This window comes from Ambystoma mexicanum, chromosome 13 (genome assembly GCF_040938575.1).
Source record: "Ambystoma mexicanum isolate Mex_15411 chromosome 13, UKY_AmexF1_1, whole genome shotgun sequence".
Taxonomy (NCBI): Eukaryota; Metazoa; Chordata; class Amphibia; order Caudata; family Ambystomatidae; genus Ambystoma; species Ambystoma mexicanum.
In genome coordinates, this window is record NC_090938.1 from 412,713,459 (window position 1) to 412,734,259 (window position 20,801).

The 20,801-nt window shown below is 47.4% G+C and overlaps 1 protein-coding gene across 2 annotated transcripts in view; it reads left to right on the forward strand.

Annotated features, from left to right (window-relative positions):
* Window positions 1-20,801, forward strand: part of BCL2L2 (BCL2 like 2) — a 209,268-nt gene that overhangs the window by 180,688 nt on the left and 7,779 nt on the right. The window lies entirely within an intron of this gene.

Here is a 20,801-nt window from a genome sequence, read left to right on the forward strand (position 1 = left end):
AGAAATCATCTTCCTCTTCTTCTTCGTCGAAGAAAGACAAGGACAGGCCAAAATCCTCCTCGAGCGATCAGAAAAGATCAGCTACGAGTAGAGAGGCGGATAAACACAGGGAGAGCTCCGCGAAGGCGGGACCGCCTAAGCCACCTGCAGGCCTTCCGTCGACGACGACGATGGCGACGATCCAAGTGCCCACTCCGTCACAGTCCCCCGCCTTTCAAACGGGCTCATCGTCGACGACGATTCCCTCGTCGACGGAGTTCCAGGCCTGGAGGCCAGAAACGTTCGACATGGGGCTACCCGACACACTGCTACAAGAACAGCCAGTTTCGATCGCCTCCAAAGAGGACGACGGCTTCAGAATAGTGAGCCCGGAAGACCTGGGGCTACGGCCCAGATTTCCTTCTGGTGCAACCTGCTCTCAAATTTTCACCCAGCCTCCAAACGCCCAGGCTACTCTCTCCATGGAGGTACTTTCCTCCTTACACTCGCTCTTGAAGTCCCTGGACGAAAGGCTCCCGCCTGCTCCGACGACTCCCCTCGTCGACGAGCCCGGACCTTCACACCGCCCGACTAGATCGGTCGTGGGCCCAACTGCTCCAACAGTCCAGGAAGAAGGTGAGCTCTCGGACTCCCTCTCTGAACAGGGGTCAGCTTCTAATATCTCCCTCTCGCCGTCGAGAGACCCGTCATGGGTTTCGGATGTGGAGGTGGATCCTCCGAAAAGTCCCATTCACCCATCTCCACCGGACGACATAGGGGCCTTCCATTCCATGATGGAAAAAGCCTGCAAGGAGTTCGGTTTGACCCAACAAGAAGAAAAGAAGGACTGCTTCCTCTTTGACCACATGGGCAAGAATAGGCGTTCCGTTTTTTCGATACCGATACTGGACCACGTATGGAAAGAGGGCGTCCAAACCATGCGGCATCCATTCTCGGAACCTGCGGTCAAAGGCCGCGTAGAGAAAAAATTTAAAGTTCCAGATTCGACGCCAAAATGCCTTTCTGCGCAACCCACGCCTGACTCGGTGGTATCGGCGGCGGCGACGAGAAAGGCAAAGGCCCAGCATAAATGCTCTACCCCGCCGGACTCCGAAGCTAGACGCCAAGACGCTTTCGGTAAGAAGATCCTGTCAGTGGGAGCGTCAACAGTGAAAGCAGCGAACTCCCTGGCAATCATGGCCAGGTATGACAGGGAGATGTGGCACAGACTGGCACCCATTTTGGACCACCTCCCCGAAGAACACAGAAAATCAGCTATGTCCCTGGTTCGTGAAGGAGAAGAAGCCTCGAACCATGCTATCAATATAGCGGTGGACCTGGCAGACTCGGGGTTCAAACAAATTAACAATGGAGTGGTTCTACGACGCCAGGCCTGGCTCAAATGCACCAACTTTAGACCCGAGGTGCAATATAAGGTCGTCGACATGCCTTTCGAAGGTGACCACCTGTTTGGCGAAAAGGTGGATGAGGCCTTGAAAGGAATGAAGGAGGACTCTGAGACGGCGCGCTCGCTGGGCTCCCTCCAAAGCGGTAAGCCCTTTCGTTCCTTTCGCCCCTTTAGAGGAGCTACGGGAAACGCACGATTTGCGGGATCCAGGGATAGAGCATTCGGGAGGTCTTCATATCCGTCCCAAGGTTATAGACGCGCCTCACAGTCCTCGACCCGACGCAGAAATTTCCAGGCCTCTAAGAGACATCCCACTTACTCGTCGTCGACGGGAAAACAAAAAGATCAACAATGACGTTCTAGGAGGGAGAGTGTCAAGTTGCGTCGAGGAATGGGAGTCTATTACGACAGATCGGTGGGTTCTGGACACGGTGAGACTGGGACATTCCCTAAGATTCAAATCCAGACCTCCAAAACGTCCACCGATATGCCTGTCTCAACCACACCTAAGCGTCTTGCGTCGAGAGGTTGCGCTCATGCTAAAAAAAGGCGCCATCGAGTTAGTACCTGCCTCACAGAGAGGCTTAGGGGTTTACTCACGCTGCTTCGTAGTAAAGAAACCAAACGGGAAGTGGCGCCCCATCCTCGATCTACGGGACCTCAACAAAACCCTGCTGAGTCAAAAGTTCAAGATGCTTACTCTACAGGAGGTAATCAGATCGGTCCAAAAGAACGATTTCCTAGCGTCTCTGGACCTCCAAGATGCGTATTTTCACATTCCGGTGCGCACTCACCACAGGAGGTTCCTGAGGTTCCTAGTCGGCCAAACACACTACCAATTTACTGTGCTCCCTTTCGGCCTGAAGTCCTCCCCAAGAACCTTTACAAAGTGCCTAGCACCCGTAGCAGCCTGGCTGCGGAAGGAAGGGCATCACGTTTACCCGTACCTCGACGACTGGCTCGTGAGGGGATCCTCCCCAGCGTCGACCAACGACAGCCTATTGACCACCTTGCGACTGCTACAGCGTCTGGGATTTGCAGTGAACTACGAAAAGTCTTCACTAAAGCCCTCGAAGAGCTTGAAGTTCCTAGGTGCTCAATTCGACACCCACACGGGACTAGTGAAACCATCCCGGGAAAGGTTGTTGAAAATCAAACACCTGACAAGCCAACTTCGTTTACAGAGAAGGTTGTCAGCAAGAAAATATGCGGCTCTCCTCGGCTCCATGGCATCGTGCATCCACCTAGTCGCGAACTGCCGGTTGTTCATGAGACCTCTACAGGAGTTCCTATCAGACAGATGGAAGCAGGCCACAGGCCGCTGGTCGGACAAGATAATAGTCGACGACGAACGAGTTATCAAAGCCATCCGATGGTGGAAAGTGGCGCGCAACCTGGACAGAGGGGTCCCCTTGCAGGAGCCGGAATTTCAGAACACCATCATTACAGATGCCTCTCTGTCGGGCTGGGGAGCACACATGTCACGTCACCAAACCCAAGGCAGGTGGTCGTCGACCGAATCTCGCCTACATATCAACGTCCTGGAGCTAAGAGCGGTGAGATGGGCCCTGAAATCTTTCCTCCCACACATCAAGGGGTCAAAAGTAAGAGTGCTCACGGACAATACGACAGCTATGTTCTACCTGATAAAACAGGGTGGCACCAGATCCAGGACCCTCTCGAAGGAAGCTCAAAAGATCTGGCATTGGGCTTTAAAACACCACATCTCCCTAGTAGCATACCACCTACCGGGAGCGAAGAACTTACAGGCGGATTCCCTGAGCAGGACGATGTCACAAATACACGAGTGGGAGCTGGACTCCACTCAACTCGGGGAAATCTTCGAAAGATGGGGGACCCCGTCGATCGATCTCTTCGCCACGGAAAGAAACCGAAAATGTGCTCAGTTCGCGAGCAGATGGCCCCAAACAGACTCCCTGGGGGAAGCGTTCTCGTTTCCGTGGACAGGCAAGTTCCTCTACGCCTTCCCTCCATTTCCCCTCATACGGAGGACGATCCAGGGGATCCACAGGTACAATTGCCGGGTCATCCTAGTGGCCCCGCGCTGGCCGAGGCAACCATGGTTCTCAGACCTCCTTCATCTGTCGCTGGATCAGCCAATACCATTCAGGAAAGTACCGAACCTCCTGTCCAGGGACGAGGGGACCGTGTGGCACCACAATCCGGACAGCCTGAACTTAACTGCATGGCTCCTGACTTCTCGGAGTTCGGGAACCTAAAAGTCTCGACTGATTGCCGAAGGATTCTGCAGGCGGCCAGAGCCCCGTCCACTAACAAATCATATGCAAGCAAATGGAAAAGGTTTTGTATATGGTGTCAAACACAACAAAATATACAACCTTTGGAAGTAACTCCGGAGCAAATCCTCCCGTATCTTCTTCATCTTGCGGAAAGCGGACTGTCATCATCGTCAATCAAAGTACACCTGGCGGCTGTTTCAAGATTTACCAGAAGAAGACAGTCCCCTCCACTATTCAGTGACAGGCTAGTGAAGCATTTCATGAAGGGTCTGTTTAGAACCTTCCCTCCGGAAAAACGGTTCCCACCGTCGTGGAGTCTGAACACGGTTCTAGCTGCCTTAATGAAGCCTCCCTTTGAGCCAATGTCCTCTTCATCTCTACAATTTCTATCTTGGAAACTCGCGTTCCTAGTTGCCATCACTTCGGCTAGAAGAATGTCGGAACTACAGGCATTGGTCATAGACCCTCCATATCTGAGGTTCTTTAAGGACAAAGTTATTTTATCAACTAACCCTTCATTCATCCCAAAAGTACCGTCGGTCTATCATAAGCACTCGACCCTGGTACTCCCTACTTTCTTTGCATCTCCTTCGTCGACGGCGGAGAAGGCTCTTCACACTCTGGACGTCAAAAGGGCACTAAAATTTTACCTACAAAAAACGCAAGATATCAGAACCACCAGACAGCTATTCGTCGCCTACGGCCCCTCGGCTAGGGGTAAGGCTATCTCCAAACAAGGTCTGGCTCGCTGGGTCTCCTCGGCGATTACCCTGTGTCATTCCAAGGCCGGGAGACCTCTACTGCATCGTCCCAGAGCCCATTCCACGAGATCGACATCTTCCTCCGTGGCTCTATGGGCAGGAATTCCGCTGACGGACATCTGCCAGGCGGCGGCATGGTCTGTTCCGCACACGTTTACGCGCCACTACTGCCTGGAAAAGCAGCACGCGGATGAGGTACAAATGGGAAGGGCAGTGCTTCGCCACCTTTTTCAATGAGGTAAGCCAAAGTTTCAAGTAAAATGCTGCCTATTATTATTATTATTATTTGGCCTCAGCTGGTTTTTCTGAGTGTATACATGGAGGTGCATAGTTTATTGACCTAAACATAAGTGGTTGGGTAGATATGTGCGCAAGGGGTGCATACTGAGTCATATGACATAGCATTGTATGGCGAAAATCCGTTTCGTATCAGTATAAAAAGTTGTTGCTTACATACATGGTGTAAACGGTAGTGTTTGGGGGTGTCTCTACGACTGTAAGTTACATTGCACTCTCACCTCCTTCTTGATGTTACTGCTTTACAATCTATTCTAAGCATGTGAATCCATGAAAGATCCAATGCTGGAGAAGGGAGTAGTTTCTTACCTGTAACTCCATTTCTCCAGCATTGGTATCTTTCATGGATTCACATGCGCCCTCCGGCCTCCCCGGACTGCAATGTGGAAGATTGGTATGCAAGCAAGTTTTCCCCCCGTTATCTTGGAGGGGTCGAAATCTGAAGGGACCCGCGGGGGCGGGGCTTATATACCATCACGTCCAACGGGGCGTACGTGGGCGGCCCCGTAGAGGACGCAGACGGGGATAGGGCAGAAGTTTTCCTATTGGAAATGACTATATATATGTGTACCGAGGGTTCCCAGTCTGACGACGGGGAATATTCTAAGCATGTGAATCCATGAAAGATACCAATGCTGGAGAAATGGAGTTACAGGTAAGAAACTACTCCCTTATTAAAGCCTTTATGGAGGGGGTAAAGAGAATACACCCTCCGATAGCAAACCCAGCTCCCGGCTGGGATCTAAATGTGGTACATACTAGGCTCATGGGCTCACCCTTTGAACCCATGCACAAGGCAACTCTTAAAGTCCTCACTCTTAAGACCGCCTCCCTAATAGCTATCACCTCCATTAGGAGAGTAAGTGAACTACAGGCTCTTTCTGTTCTAGACCCCTTTGTAACGGTTCACAAAGATAAGGTGGTTCTACGCACACACCCGAGGTTTGCACCGAAATTCATCTCGAAATTCCATGTCAACCAGTCAATAGAACTACCAACGTTCTTTCAAAACCCTTCAAATTTGGGAGAAAAAAGCCTGCATACACTTGATGTGCGCAGAGCAGTCATGTTTTATATGGAAAGAACTAGACCACTGAGAAAGACTAATCAGTTCTTTGTCTCGGTGGCAGCAGGAAGAGAAGGAGATGCAGTCTCAAAGTCCACTATATCTAGATGGACTGTTCAATGCATCACTCTCTGTTACACTCTTGCTAAGAGAGAACTACCCTTCAAGCCAAGAGCACACTCTACTCGAGGCACTGGGGCATCCATAGCATTCATTGCAAATGTTCCCCTTGAGTCCATTTGCAAAGCGGCAACCTGGAGTTCTGTACACACCTTTACAAAACACTACTGTCTAGATCCCCACTCTAGATCCGATTCCCAGGTGGGACAAGCAGTATTAAGACATCTTTTCTCTACTGTTCCTTGTCACAACCCACCTCCAACCCGGGTACTACTCGCTAGTCTATGCACAGCATGTGATTCTAAGAAGATTAACAAACATCAGAAGACAATGCAGTACTTACCGTAAAAGCATTTCTGATGGTTGTATCTGCTTAGATTCACATGCGCCCACCCTTCCTCCCCGCTCGGATGGAAGGAACATAGACATCTTTTTATATCTCTCTTTTCTGTACTCACTCACGTCTAAAAGGCTCCATCAGGGCAGAAAAAATACAAACAGAGGGACCTCGACGCTTGAGGGATTGTGGGTACACCGCACGTCACTATAGGGATAGTCTTACAGACACGCCTTGTCGACGTCCCTTTTTCGACTACGAAAAACAAAATGCAATACTCCGCAGTGACCACTGGATGTCGGACTATGCACAGCATGTGAATCTAAGCAGATACAAGCATCAGAAATGCTTTTACGGTAAGTAATGCATTGTCATATTTGCTATGCGGCCCCTAGATTCTGTATTCTGCAGGATGATTTGTTTGAAGGTGGTTAGGCCCATCCGTATATTGGTCCCCCATCTTGGATCATTGAGGGCCCCCTTGATTTGCAACTATCGGAAGGGAGAGAGCTTTCCAATGCAAGGACACTCCTCTATTCTATCAATAGATATACACTTCCCCATCTCCATAATTGCCCGGCTCTACTACGACCTGCTTCGTACCAAGTCTGAAATTGCAGTGGTTCAGCTATTAGATTTCGCAAGGGGGATCCCAGATACAGCTACAGCTGAGAAGTGAGGACCACGTTGATAGCAAGTGTGTACTACCGCTCTCTTTCCACATCGTCCAGAGCACCTCTAACATGAGGTGTTGCATCGCTGTCTTGGGGATCTCTTTCTAAGGCACACAAAGCCATTCTCCCAGTGTAACTGGAGTTAAGATCGTGTTATCCATTGTTGCCCACTGTTTTGTAGTGCCCATATCCAGGTGGTCTATCATTATACACATTTGAGTGGCCCGGTAATGGGCATCCAGGTCTGGGAACCCCCTTCATCACGTTGGAGCGAGTGGTCCCCACCTGATATGCCACTGATGTCCCAAAATCTATTTTAAAGCCAGATAACTCTCTAGATCTGGTCAGACCCATCAGTGAGTTTGGGAGGGAGGCACGTGGTTCTGTTACATACAGGAGGGCATTGTCTGCTAATAGGCTTAATTTATATTCTACTTCCCCTATTTTGACCCCTCCCCCGCCCCTTAATGCCCCCTTTCGGCCTGATGTCTATCATCCATGGTTCCTTGGTGAGGGTGTAAAGGAGTGGTGTCAGGGGGCATCCCTGTCTCATGCCCCTTCCAAGCAGGAATGTCCTGGATTCCTTCCCATTCACCACAACTCTGGCTCTAGGCCTAGAGTAGAGGGCAGAGAACCAACTCTTTTATTTCAACCCCATTCCAATTGAAGCAATAACCCCCTTCAGAGACCCCCAACTACCTCGGTCAAAGGATTTTTTGGTGTCTAGTGACAATGTAAAAAGCCCCCTCTTCTCTGACCATCGGAGAATGTAGCACGTGAATATTTTGGCATTGACATTCAACAACAAAATCAAATGGGTCTATATGTCTGACATTGTGTGGGATCTTTCCCTGGTTTATGAATGACGGCAGTTCGCGCTTCTAGAAATGTATGAGGGACTTCTCCTACCTTGCATAGAGCATTGAAAACCTTGGCTAAAGAGTCTGCCAAAATCTCTTCAAAGTGCTTGTAAAGAAAAGCTGTATAGCCATCTGCCCAGGCGGCCTTTCCAACTTTTAGTCATCCTATAACTAGCAACACCTCCTCTGCTGTAATGTCTGCTTTCATGAGGGCCATTTCCTCAGTCGTCAGCTGAGGCGTAGCAAGACCATCCTGGTAATCATTGACAGCCTGCTATCTTGATTCCAGGGCCTGCGCATATAGTGGTTCATAGTAAATTGCAAAACACTTAGAGACCCCTCTCACAGGCCCACCAGTGTGCCATGGATGTGCCGAATCCTTTCCACTTCCTTCTACTACCTTGTACCCTGTTAGCCTGTAGTGTCCCACCTGATGCCCTTTTCCCATAGTATTGTCGCTTGGTGTATCACATTTTCTTAACCACCTCACCTTTCAGAAGACTGTAATGCCTGTTGTTTATCTTGCATGTCGTTAAAGAGTCTCTCCCTATCATGCTTACTCCTATTCAGCTGTACTCTCAGCCCCTGTATCTCTGCACACACTCTACTCTCAATCAATCCCCTCTCACGTTTCCTTCTCGCGCCCTCAGCTATGAGAAGTCCCCTTAACGCACCTTTGGCTGCTTCTCATACAATGTAGCGTTGGTTTCAAAGAATATTTGAATCTCCTGCATCAGAAACCTCTGAAAAACAGGGTCTCTTAGCAACACATTTGTGCAACGTAAACCAGGGGTGCCTCTTCTTCTAACCTCAATATGCCACTCTGCCAAGACAATCTCATGATCCGACCATGTAAACGTTTCTATTTTAGGGGAGATAATATTGCCACTTGGGACCAGTAAAAGGTCTATTCTGGTATATGTAAAGTGTGGGTGCCAGAAAAATGTATACCCACCCACTTGGGGAAACTTTGATCTTCAAACGTCTACCCAGTAATGATCTTCAAGTAGGTGAGCAAAATCTCTGTTGTCCTTTCCCATTTTCCTATTCCTCCCACCAATCAATCTTTGGGTCCTGTGAGACAGGCACGGTATCATGAGAGAAACACAGACACAATGATTCAAGTTCATGAAAAACTTTATTTTGTAAAGAAAGTGGGTTGGAGACTGCCTAACGTGCCCTACGTCTATAATGGGAGTAGTCTTGACCATCAACCAAAAATATAAGCCTAAACTTAGTCAAGTTAGTGGCCGTGTTAAACCTGTGCTTGCCCTCACACTCTCGAATACAATAATGCGCATGGGATTGGACTAAATAAAAAGGGTGCTTCAAAGTAAAGGTCAGGATAGGATTGGAGCTGGTCCACAGCTCCCCTCCCCAAGTCTAGAGCCACTTGGGATTCAGCATGTGTATGTTGGCTTTCAAAGGCACTGCATAAAGTTCTTTTTAGAAAGTTCAAACAGTTCTGGTCATACAAGTTCAAAGTTCCTTTAGGTAACAATTCCTCTGTGTCACCTCTCCTCTGGAAGTCTGCTACTTATCTTTAGTTCACAAGACTTTCACAGTTCACAACAGGTTAGTGTATTGGTGTATTAGAGCCTTTTTGACAATGCCCAGTATTCCTCAGCCCCAGGCGGGACCACTCAGACACCTTGGCTCTCCTCACACAGTTATTCAGCAGTTCAACGTATCAGAGACTTTCGATGAACACACAATACTTCCGGCCCTATGTGGGACCACTCCGATATCTAGGCCTCTCTTTCAGTGTTCTCTTCTCATCGTGCCCCTGGCACCTTTTTACAGTTCAACTTCAGCTTTTCTCAATATCGTTCCCACGGCACCCTTTTACAATTCATAACCAAGCTTTCACAGGGTCTCAGCGTGCCTTTTGCCTCAAGCATAGCTCCCTTCCCTTGCTTCCATATTCGCTCCTTCTCTGAACTTCACTCATGTACAAAATCTCTCTGCTCACTAGAGCTCCTTTCACGACGTGTTAACGTACACGCAAATGGTCGCTACTTTGTTCTCTCATCGTTCAACTTTCACAACGGACAATCCAAGCTTTCGTCTTTACGCTCGTCCTTTTATCTTACTTCTTGCAACATTGTATCCCTTGCGCTTTGCCCATATCATCAACCGGGTTCCCTTCTGGCTTTGAACTCCCCAGTTGTGATTTCTTTAACGTCACTGTTGTTGTCTCATTGACTGAAGACCAAGGGTTCCTCACCAGCACCTCCAACTCCCCTGGGTGGCTTCTCTGACCCAGGACAATGAACACCCTTCCACTGACTTCACTCTGGAGAACTGCTTTGAACTTAACCCCCTTCTGGCTCATTGGAGGCACGGCTCCTTCGCCACACTTTCGTTAGCCCTTTTACACCATAGGCTCTTAGCGTCTTGGCCCTTCATTCTCACCCAGCAGGTCTCAGGTTCTCTGGGCATCCCCGTTCGCCTGTGCTCTCGTACTCCGACTTGTGGACCTCCGTGGGCTCCAGCTGGATCATTCTGTTTCTCTGGCACATTCCTTTTATACACCTATTGTGTGCTAACAGTCCTCAGGTGTGTTTGTCTCTATCTAGTGACCAACTTCGCCTGTCCTTGTTAATGGGACATTGATAGAAATGTAAAGGTGCCCCTGTTGGATTTCGCCTTGTTTTAGCAGAGCAGGGAGGTTTTTTCAAAGGGAAAAGGGGACAGTCGGTGGTCATGTAATAGGAGGGAATGTCCGGTAGGGGGTTATTCGAAAAAAGGGGTTACCATGTCTCACCTTTGGGTAATCCCTCCCCAATTCCAAAGGACCCTCCACCCAGGTGATCCTCCCTCGCTCGTCCACCCCCAGGGTCAGGATGCAATAGCGATGGCCCTCCCCTGGCCACCTGTGTAGAAGATCCCCCAGGAGTAGGGAAGGAAAGACCCTGAGGTTTTCCACAGTCCGCAGTGGTGTATACCCTTTGCCAATTCCTCAAGTACGGCAAACACTTTATTCAAAAAGGGGAGCTGGCCAGCATTCGGGGTGTATATTGTTGCTAGTATGATTGTTACTCCCTCCACATGCCCCTTGATTTCCAGGCACCTCCCTCCGAAACCCCCTCTGCACCTGCAACTCTTTCATTTGAAGTGGCCGTGCCAGGACGGTTTCCACTCCTTCCTTCTTATGGTCCTTATACAAGGCCTAGAACATTTGGCCTACCACCCCCTTCCTCAGTGGATGCTCTTTCCCTGTTAAAAGTGAGTTTCATGTGCATACAGATTGAAATTTCGGAACATATTATACATTAACAACTGTCTTGTTAGTGGAATTGTGCCCTTTAACATTTAGCCTTAACCCTTTTTGCGAAATGTGCAACCCCTAACACCCTGACAAGTACAGAACCAGATTGCCTACAAAAATGTGCGTGCCACAAATTCCCCCAACCCCTCTACGCCCCCCCTGCCCTCCTACACCTATACCCATCAAGAATTATACATGTAACCAACTGTCAACAACCAGGGAATGGAGCCCCACTAAATAAAAACACCTGGGAAATGCCAGGTCACTAGGTAGTGTGAAGTCCATCGTCCAGCCATGCTTCTCATTTCCAAGCAAGCACAATAAAAAAACGTGATAATCTTCTATTTCCTTACAGTCCAGCAGTTACTCCAGGTCTGAGCCCCTCTCGTCATCTCGGAAGCAATGGTTGCAGGATCCAGAGTTTTCTAGATCTTCTGGAGCTGCCATCTCTTCTGCGACCCTTTGGTTGGGCAAATGCACTTTTAAAATGTTCCCTAAACTGACGCGGACTGTCCTGTTCTTGCTGGGTGTCTTGTGTTTGCAATTCATGAAGGAGTCGGTCAACCTCAACGCCCTGGTGCAGTGTATAGTTCTCCCCCTTATATTCAAAGGCTAGCCAAAAAGGAATCTCCAGCGGTATGGCATCCATTTTTCTTGAAGCCATCTCGCCAGAGGTCTGCACTTGCGAAGCTGATCAAGAGTCTATGAGGAAAGATCTTGTAAGATTTTGACCTGCATACCCTCCCATTCTATAGCGCCTATTTCTCGGGCCCTTTGAAGGATTTCTTCTTTGTCTCTATAATTAAGGCACTTCACAATCAGAGCAAGGACCCTTTCCAGTCCCACCACATCTTTGAACCCTATCAAATCTGATTTCTGTGATGAATCCGATGGAGTCATCATTGATTTCCCGGCAGTGACCTCCTCCCATGTGGCCAGGGGACGGCAGCTGCTACCTGATCCTGACCCTGGGGGAGGATCACATGGGAGGAGACAGATGTCATGGCTTCATCAGGTGAGACACGGTATCCCCCATTGTCTCTTGAAAAAGACCTTCCCATATCTAAAACTCTCATGGCCTATTGTCATGCATCTACTCCATGTCCTTTGAAGAACAGGGAAACCCTTTGTTCCAAACTTATCTTCCAACTTTGGTCTGCCTTGCCAGTGTGATGAATTTACCTTTTTCAGTACTATTTATCAATCAACCAGAACTGACTTGCCATTTAAAAATGCCTATCCAGATTCCTTGAGTCAATCGTCAACAAAGGACTACTGTTCCCAGAATTCTCAACATACTGGGACGAGGAAGAGGGATCGAGCAATGTGGAGCAAAAGAGACTGTAAACTCAGCAATTGCGCTAGTGTTTTCTGGCACACACCTGTGCCTGGGAAATGTAAGCAGCCCCAGCTAAGAACGAGGCACAGCTGTTGCGGCGACTGGAGAGACAGAGCTGCACCTCTCTCCGAGGAGCGGAGAGTCTGAGGCTGGCGTTGTGGAGCCAGGCAGCTTACAGAGGGAGAAGAAAGAAGGTGCTGCACCAGGACATGCTGCAGGAACGCTAAAAGCCGGTGAGGGACTCCTGGGCGTTCGCAGGTAAACCGAAGCAGCATTTCACTTACCAGAGCAAAGCAGACATGTGACGTGGAAGCCATGAGAGACGAGAAGGAAGCAGACTGGAATCCTTCAGTAGATGACCGCGAGAGAATTCAAGCATGAAGAAAAGCCGGGGAGTCCACCCAGAAGTAACCGGGACACCGGGTTGTATCAGCGATCACGCCTAGTGCAATTAAATAACTTAACTAAGAGAAAGGAAGTGAATGGATATATTGAGAAGGGGGGAATCCAGTGGCAAACAACCCTTCTTCTAATGTGTGAATGTACACAATGAAAATATACGAGAAACAGAGAGAGAATAATATACCAGGAGGATACATTATCCAACACATTATACATGCAACTGTGCCATTGGGCGAAAACCCAGAATGAACAGAAGTTCTGGCAGGAGAGTATACCAGGCAATCACCAGTGAGTGAATAATAGAAGCCCTGGCAGGGGAGTATACCGGGCAATTTGTGTTGAACAAGAGAGGAGGATAAACATCACCTGACAGAGAAATATATCCGTTGTTGCGGAAGAAAACCAGGATTACAAAACCAGACTTTTTTGTGTATAAATCTTGTATTTGGCCAAGAGGGGCCTAAAGAACTGTTGTATATAAAACCTCAAGGAGTAAAGAAGAATCCAGGGGAAGGGAGCTACCCTCTGGAACCAGAATCGTTATTCTTGAAGAACCTATGTTGGAGCTATTTATGTATCCTTTTTAACACTTTTCGAAACCACCCGAGGTTAAATACATTTTCCCTTTCACCTTAGGGTTAATTTTTAGTATGAGGGTCATAATAGGGTCAGAATAGAACTTTGGATACTGGATAGTTTATGTTTGGGCATTCTGACGCAGACGGATCCTTAGTTTTTGGTTTATGTAGGGAAATTCCTCTTAGGACAGGATCAGAGAGGCATTTTCCCAGCAAAAGTCTTTAACCAAAATCATGGCTAACTCATGTCCGAGTTTCATTCCTGACTCCTCATGCTTCCCTCTCTGCCGAATAGCTTGTGCAACAGTCTTCCCAGCACTTGTTCCAGGTCCTGCGATGTTTCAGTATCTTTGCCAGGGAGGCCCCTTATTCTTAGGTTATTTCTCCTCTCCCTATTCTCGATGTCCATCTTGCATCTGACCTCACTTTCCCTCTGTTCAAGCACCTTAAGTCTTGCCCCTGCTCCGACCTCTGCTATGTCTGCCTAGCATTGAGTGTGCTCCAGCGCATCAACCCTCTCTTCTACTTTGGTAACTCATTGACTCCTGCACCTCTGCACGAAATGCTTTTAGCTCTGCAGAATCGTGTGTATATCTTGCTGGATACCAGGATTCCCAGGTCCTTCGCACCTTCCCAGCTCTTATCCATGCCAGGTGCTCAGTCACGAGAAAGTCGCACCCCTCCCTCGTCAGGTGCTCTCCGTCACCCTGGCGCCCTGCAGATCTATTTTGGGCCTGGGCCATCCCCAGCACCTCCCGCTATCTGGGTACAGATCTCTCTGTGCTTCTCCTGGGGACGTTAAGCTTCCAAGATGTCAGGCCCCCCAACAGAGCCACTCAACCCCCTAAGGCAAAATAATGAATAACACACATCTACCCTTTATTGGGGGTGGGTCTGCTTCATTGCTATATCAACAGCCAAGCCTCCATGTCATACTCATTATCGCTAGCATATGTCCTCCTTCTTCCTGCAAAGGTGGCCCAGGGGAGGCTTATTCCTACCTCACAATCCAGGCAGCAGTAAGATGGTGACCCCGATAGACTGGGGATACACATCTTACTCCTCCATGGGGGCTTATACTTTGCTCTGCATAACCATGGACCTCCCCTCCTCCAGCAGTAAAGCCTCTGCATATGGGTCTCACCGGGCACCTCGAGCACAGTCAGCCCCTCTCTGATGCATGGACATGCCCTCTACCCACTGCCCCTTCACCATGTTCCCAGGGGTCCCTGCTCACTTTCCTGTTCGTCTCTCCGGGCACAGCGTCGCCCAACGTTATCGGTTCCTCTTCCTTCAGGGGCCTCTGGCACGGGCCTGCATGCGCTCCGTTGCCTGTCTTACACCGTCAGCAGGTCGTCACTGAAACGGCTCTGGGCACAAGGCCCCTGCAGGCTTGCGCGTCACCCTCACGCATCTAAACTTTCACTGTGTTAGGGTCTCACTGGCTCCACTTCTATGGTCGACTCCGAGCCATCTATCAGTGTTTGTCTTGGGTATAACAACTCCTTTCTTCATGCCCGAGCACGGAGCGCCATGTTCATGCGGCCATTAGTCTTGCATTCTCATTTTTTGAGCTCTGGTAACATGGGCTTTCATAGCCAAGAAATGGGATGCCAATTGTACTTGAGCTAGCTCACTATTTATGTATTAATGTATTTCAGTTAATTAAAAGTTTCACATCATAAACAATACCATATAAAAACATAAATATCATATCAAACTTTCTAAAATACTAAAACCAATGTTATTAAAACCAGCCACAATTAACGCTCCACAACCGACCCCAAGCTAAGTTAAAAAAAGACAACACTTCTATTCATTATCCACCATTTATTTCTCTAGAGCTCAGAATGTAATAATTAGCAGTTCATTGAGCCTCTAGTAGGCCCCACTATATTTCATTTTTGTAAAACCTCCCACCAAGTTCGAAAAAGTGCCAGGTGAAAAGAATTGGATGAAGAGTTTAAACAATGTACCCAGAAGTCCTGATCCGTAATTGTTTCAAGTTGTAGACTTGGGAACCCAGTTATTTAATATACAATGGTCCCAACTCTGAGCATTCGGTCATAACATGCTTCACTGTCTGAACTTGCTCACTGTTTTTACAAATTCTGCACTTTCAGACACAGGGAGCTTCAATGCCAAGCCAAGAGTAGCTAAGGCAGGCAAACAGTCCAGTCTCAGGAGCAGTATAAGCTTTCTCAATCCTTCGAATGAACTCAGGGAGAGGTAGGCCCGTGGCTTCTTAAAGGTATAATTCATACATTTTACAAATCCATATGTTTTTAGCCTCGAGATGTGGGCAAAATTACATTCCCAGTCCCACATCTCCAACTTTCTCGTGAAGCTCAATTTGAGGCATTAATAGTTCTCTTTCCAATTTGGTGGCCAACCCACTTCTTCGAGAACTTGTTTAATTTATGTCACGTAGACCACCCTGTCCTCTTTTCATCTCTTTCCCTACAGAATAGAGAAGCTGCTCCTTTTATGATAACGTGGCCTTTAAAAATCACAATACCAGTTTTAATAAAACCATGGATTTGATTAACCCTCGTTCTAAAAGTATAATTTCCATCGGCATACAGGGTGGGAGACCTAGTATCTTTCGCCAATAGGTACTTTCAATTATTTCCAGCCATGCCCATTTGCTTATGGTGAGGTCCTCCAACCCGTACATCACTGGTGGAGTAAAACACTGACAATATAACATTCTGGCACACAGCAAAGAAAAGGCCCCAGTTCTCTCAACATGTTGTGAAATTAAGTCAACTGTGTGGCTCTCAATACAGCCCTTCTGTGGCTCAAGTAAAATTCCCAGGTACTTGTACTGATCAATGTATTCAATCTGTTCATCCTCAATACAGAGCACTAGTCTAGCTACATTCTTCTTATCAAAGAGAATTACCTTGGTTTTGTTTTGGTTGATAGTCAACTCATTAATGGCTGCATACTTTCAGAGTGCCCCAGCGACTTGTTTTAAACCCATAAAAGTAGATTCTAAGTGATCCGGCCGCGGCTGATTTTGCCGCAGCCAGAAACTTTGCATGAGAAAGGTGCGAATTACATTTCTCATGCGAACACACTTGCATACCTACATCCCCACCCACATCCACAACACACCCATTACACCCCCCCCACCCACACCCTCAACACACCCCCAACATAAACAGAACCCACTTACCTTGTCTTCACGCTGGTTACCTGCGGCGCCTGTTCCCTTTCACTTCCGTGATCGGGAACCAGCACTGGAGGGTCCTTTTCTTTTCTTTTTTTTCTTTTCTTTTACAGGGGCTGCAGGGGTTTCCCCCGCAACCCCTGCTCACTATACTGTGTGGTATAGTGAGCGGGGTGTTGCAGGGGACATCCCTGCAGCCCCCGTTTTTTCCCCTGGTTTTTTTGGGAGTGCGGCAGAGGTGTCCCCCGCAACACCCCGCTCACTATACCACACAGTATAGTGAGCGGGGTGTTGCGGGGGACACCCCGCAACCCCCACATTTTTTTTTCTATTTTACGTATCATAAAGGTTTGCATGGGCAAAAAATGATACCACCAAAGGTGCAAACCTTTGGTGTTCGAACCTTTGGTGGTAGCATTTTTCCGACTTTTTCCCCATGCGAACCTTCATAGTCGGTAAAAATGTATAAAACCTAAAAGTATGATCAAAGATGACCAAGTCGTCAGCATAAGCCAGTACAGGGCAGGAGTTAACATCGACCTTCGGGGGACAACCCCCAGCCCGATCCGGAAAACAAGGAGGATCAGCTAGGTAAAGAATAGAAAGCAAGGGGGCCATCACCAACCCTGTTTCACACCACTCCAAACATCTATAGAGACGGGTCAGAGCCCCTTTTCCATTCAATCTAATCTGAAACTTGTTTTTCTCCTGGAACAGTCTCAGAAAATGGAGAATATGATCCGGGCAACCTCAAGCTTCCAACTTGTTCCATAGTCTGACTCTACAGAGTCGAAGGCTGCTTTAAAATCACTGAAAAGCACATATAAACCAGGTCCATCTTTGGTGCGAGTTCTTTCTGTTGGCATATATATAGTTCTATGGTTAACCACTGTAGAGCATCCAGCTCTAAGGCCGGTCTGGGATCTGTCCAGAATACCAGACTGTCACCCAGTCCTGCATTCTTTGCAGCAGGAATGGTGCAAATATCTTTCCCTTGGTATTTAGCATGGATAAAAGCCTATAGATCACAGGTTCAAGTGTGTCCCCTTTCTTCTGTACATGAATCAGTATTGTTGCCTGCCAAGAGTGGGGTATCTGTCCACTTATCAGAATGTTATCGAGCAGTTTACACAAAATCTTTGACCATATTTCAGGTTCTTGTTTTAAGGCGTTTGCCAAGCCATTAGGGCCAGGCATCCTAGATGTTTTCAATCGATTTATTCTGTGTAAAATGTGTAAAATATCCCCCCCTCTATTGTGAACTCTTTTTTAATAGGTGTACCTGATCAGCTTGTTTACTGGATTGCTCACCTCATTGCTTTTTGGCTTACTTAAGTACTTCATCCATTGAGTCTCACTAATAGTATTAATTACCTTTTGCTTCTTTGACCCTTTAGCCTCACCCAACAACTGCCATATATTTCTGCCATTCCCCTTAGTCAATACTTTGACCAACTGTTGTCATTCTTGTTTTACACTTGTGCTTCCACCAGTATATGCCTGTATTTATTTTGAATTCTTTTTATGGTTGCCAGAGCATTTGGTTTAGACTGCAGCCTTTAACCCAATGTATCTCACGGCACATTTCACGCTTCTTATCTCTAATTACATGATCGTATGGTACATCTTTTTTACCCTCACAAACTCTTTGTGGAACAGTATGATGACCATTTTCCTGTGACTTCGGCACACACCACGGGACTAACGAAGAAGTATTCAAGCGTAGCACACTTACCCCCAGACCTCCACGTATACTTGCCTGGGCGATAACCCTCAGTACGCCCATTAAGCATGGTAAATTCAAACTCCCTCAGCAATTTCGCCCATCTAGCCCCTTCTCTAGACTATCGATCATATAACATTACACTCCTTGCATCCACATTTGGGTTAGAGCAGATTTCTTCCAGACACACACACACACCTATAATTTAGATCTCCTCCCAATATGATAAGGTCGCTTGGATTACCCTTTGACCATTCACTGAACGTTTCAAACAAGGCGTCTTGTAGTGTGTATCACTCAAAACACCCACATGAGGGTTATATATGTTGACAATGAGTGTTCTACCACCTGGCCTTGGTTCATTCCATCGACCTCAACCGCTAGCAAGGACTCTGAACATTGTGATGTTCCAAGCTGCCGAGCCTTTAAAGAATGTTTCAGTCCAATTGCCAAACTGCCATAAGAACTACCTCTTTCCTCTTTTTTAGCCATCATTTGAAATACTCCCCAACCATCAACCAATAAATTAACTCCTATCCAGGTTTCCTGTAGGATACAAATATGGTTGGTAATCAACGATACGGCTAGCTCCTCAGACCCCAACAAGTGGGTAAAACCCTGGGTATTCCAGATCATGATCGATTTAGTTCAATTTGGTGCTGCTGGAAGTGTAGCTAGAGAATCCACCAACCATTGAAGCATTTGCTGGACCCCAGTGATAGATATTTCCCTATCAGCCACCGTCCCAGGCAGTGATGTCAGTACACCACTTTTAACCACTTCCCGTTCAAAGTCCTCTGTGACTAAAACCCGTAGTCCAGCTCGATTAGCCCACTTTTTCCTCTGCTTCTGGCGTAGGTTCTTGAGCGTTATGATATTAGATGTATTTGTTTTTTGTGTTATGTCATTATGAACGGTGCTCTCCTTTTCACTACTCAATCGTATCATGAAACCTGAACCACCTCTTTCTGGAGTAGAAGATCGATTACTGGTGAACCTTTTGTTGAGTAGTTACACTTACTACACCTGATGCTTGTGCACCTCCGATGGACAGTGGAGCTGTGGGCATCTATGCACTTTTGTTGTTAATTGACCAACTAGTCAACAGCCTCCCCTGTGTAGACAGCCATTTCCTTGCACAGGCCACTTTTTTTCCAAGCGAGTTTGGACTTCACAGGAATATTAGAGTGGTTTATACTTTTAGGTTGCTTGTGTAAATCAGATTGAACCGCCTTTCTTTTCTTGAGAGCGGTGGACTATATACCTCCACTACTGTAGTAATACCTCTATCAATCACAATGTGTTCCTCATTTGGGGATTGTTGAGTCAGTGGAGGCATTGCGCTACTAGTGTTATTGGGAGCTTGCCGTGTATAAAAATGTCCATTATGGTAGAGACTACTCCCCTCGTTGAGGGTGGGAACTTTCTCCATCACCCCTAAATCATGTGTAGGCACCACAGGTGGAAACAAAGCATCATGAATGCTCCCACTTAATTTTAATATAATTTTCAGCGCAAATTGTGTAGTCGTAATAAAAGAATGCAAGTCCGAAATTGAGGCCATACTTTTGTTTTCTGTATTAACAGAAACAAAAGATTGTGCCCACTCGCAGTGCATGACCGGATTAGGGGATGCCGACAGTCTCACTGAGAGCATAAACTGGAACTGTACCATCTATAGAGCTGCGTGGGAGAGATGTGGGTTGCATAGACTCCACTGTCCCACTATCTCCCGCCAATGCACTGCTTTGTTGTAAAGAGTAACAAGTTCTAGCAGCGAGTTTTTATCAACCCCCTCAACGTCAGAAGTTTCCTCATGGCTTGATCTGTTCCTCTTTGCTATTACTCTTTCACCCCTTGTGCAGCTCTCCGTAGGCGGCAACGTTTTCGACTTTGGTGCCGCAGCTTCCATTGTAAAAAAACTCAGTATTTTACTGCCCTTTTGTTTGACTGGAGCAGGGGCAGTCTTTTAATTAGTGTTAACTGCTCCCACTTAATTTGTTTGCACAGGGGTAAGAGAAATCAGGTGGTTTGATTTCCCGTTTCTTAAAATATATCTTTCAGAACCTCTACGCTTTTTTTACTCTGCATCTTGAAGCATATCAAATTAAATATACTAAAGTCAATTACCACCAACGAAATAATGTGTTCACTCTGTCGCATCAAGGAATTGTAAATAATCTTGCCTGTCTCCTGGGTGCTGGTCCTGCAGCTCGACAGCACTCTGCAGTGCACTCGACCCTGTGTGCGTGCCCCTCCAATTTGTAGCTCTTCCGAAACATTGCTGGAAGGGCCTTCCTAGCCCAGAGTCAGTAACAAAGCAAAAACCAGGAGCAGCACTTTTGACCAGCCTCCCTCGCAGCTCACCGCCACTCAGCAGTACACTCGACCCTTTTCTCTCTTTATGTAAATCAATACAGCAGTACAATATGTTCGCACCTTTTGCTTCTTCTCATTGAGTTAGGGTCTAAAGAAAGTTGTTTTATCTTGAAAGAACAAGGGACGGACTTCCTAAAACAGCCTTCTATAGCCCACCACGTGCCTGTGACA